This window comes from Arachis ipaensis, chromosome B03 (genome assembly GCF_000816755.2).
Source record: "Arachis ipaensis cultivar K30076 chromosome B03, Araip1.1, whole genome shotgun sequence".
In the NCBI taxonomy this organism is placed as follows: Eukaryota; Viridiplantae; Streptophyta; class Magnoliopsida; order Fabales; family Fabaceae; genus Arachis; species Arachis ipaensis.
Window position 1 is genome coordinate 50,169,213 of NC_029787.2, and position 2,158 is coordinate 50,171,370.

Here is a 2,158-nt window from a genome sequence, read left to right on the forward strand (position 1 = left end):
TAATACCTCAAGTGAGTGAGGGTCGATCCCACGAGGATTGATAGACCAAGCAACAACAATTGAATGATTCACTTAGTCAGACAAGCAGAAAATAGTGTTTTGGGATTCAAACGCATCAAACAGTAAATTAAGAATTTAGAAAGCGAACAACGAAATTAGTGTGAGAAATATGTGAGAGAACAGTTAAGGTTTCAGAGATATTTATTTTTCTAGATTTATATTTCTTACCAACTATTTTAATCATAAAATATTCAATTCATGGCAAATTGTAATTGATTAAACCCTAATTCCTTAGTGATTTAGTCTCCTCTAACCTAATCAACCTATATATTAGAGGGTTAGGTTCAATTCCAGTTTATTAGCCACAAAAACCCTAATTACCCAAATATAAAAGGATTATATATCACGTATCCCATTAAGTCCAGGCAATTAGTGATTTAGGAGGAATTTACTTTCAAGCTAGTATTCAGGTGAGATAACTTTTCAAAGATTCAACAAGAATTTATGTAGAACAACAGTTATTTTTCAATACACTCAAATTCATAAGATGAAGAACGAAAGTAATCCTTGAATTTAAATCAATACATTAATTAAAATAGAGTGACAATAGTTTTAGATCATAGAATAAACTGAGCTCCTAACCTTAACAATGGAGGTATAGTTGCTCATGGCTCAAAGAGAAAACTAGGATTTAAAAGTGTGTAGAAACTAGAATGAGGAAGAAGAGAAGAAACATCCGAAGGGCTAAATCTTTTCTCTTTTATATCTAACCTAATTTTGATTTGAAAATAAAATCGAATAATAACTACGAAAGCCCAAAAGATTGTGTTTGGGAATAAAAATAACGAAACAAAATAAAATACAAAATAAATATGACTCAAATCTAACTAATGAAGCCCCTTCATTAAAGTTGGATTCGCGCTACTGGCGCTAAACGCCAGAATCGGCATTTAACGCCCCTCGAGGTAGTGAGCTCGCACACGTTACGAGGCACCTGGCGCTAAACGCCTAGGTCCGCATTTAGCACCGGCTTCACAGAATGGTTGCATGCGTTACAAAGCACTTGGGCGCTAAAAAATATCCTACTCTTTCTTTTGGCATGCTTTTAACTTGCATATTTGAATATTTTAGTGTTGATCTGAATAATGAGACCTATGAAAATAAAAACTCTTACTTGAAAGGCTGTGGTGCAGATAAGCAACAAAAGAAAGAAACTACTCGATCTAAAAAAGTAGTAATTGATGAAGATGATTTTGAAGATATTTCTAGATCTACAGCTGGAACTACTACATCCTCAAGCCAAATGCATCTGCTTACTGGTGTTGTAAAGGATGTGCTTCAAGAGTTCATCAACTTGTCCAAGCATCAAATCACTTCAAGCAAGGAAGAGAGAAAGCTTGTTGTCCAAAATAAAAATGCCTTGCGAAAATTCATGGATCGGGTTGAGGTACTTCTTAAGTATGTGGACAACATGATTGAAGATGAACACGTCCCATCTGATCCTAAAGATGAAGAACCTCTAGGAACTGAGGATTAAGGCTTGGATGTTTAGAGTGTCTCATACTGCTACATTTGCTTTACTTCAATTCCTGTTGACTGACTTTTTATGAGACTGTTTTGTTTTATCTCATGTTTTTCATATTTTTAGATGACTATAATAACTGTTGTTACTTTGACATTCCTTTGACACTGTTTTATTTCCTAGCTTAACAAAATTTTGTGCAGATTTTTTACTGCACTTTTATTCTCTTTGATGATAAAAGGAGGAGTAAAAGTGATAATAATTGTTATGAGGCTTGGGTTATTAAGATATTGATTTCAATTGATTTCAATTTGTCTTTCTCATATGATATGTTGATCTGATTTAGAAGCTTTAATGTTGCTCTATTATTTAATTGAATTGATTAGGTTGTGATTTGTTCCTCTATAAAGTATGGTCACACATTAAGGGGAGCAACCATCAAGAAAGAAAGCGGGAGCTCATCATGACATTTTAGAATTAACAGTCCATTATAAAGGAATGGTATCATAAAAAAGAAGTCTTCTAATCTATGTCAAATTTTTTTAATTATCATCCTTTTTAATTGTTTGTCATCAAAGAAAGATTATTGAGTTTAGAAACAATAATCATTATTGATAATGATAAACATATATATAT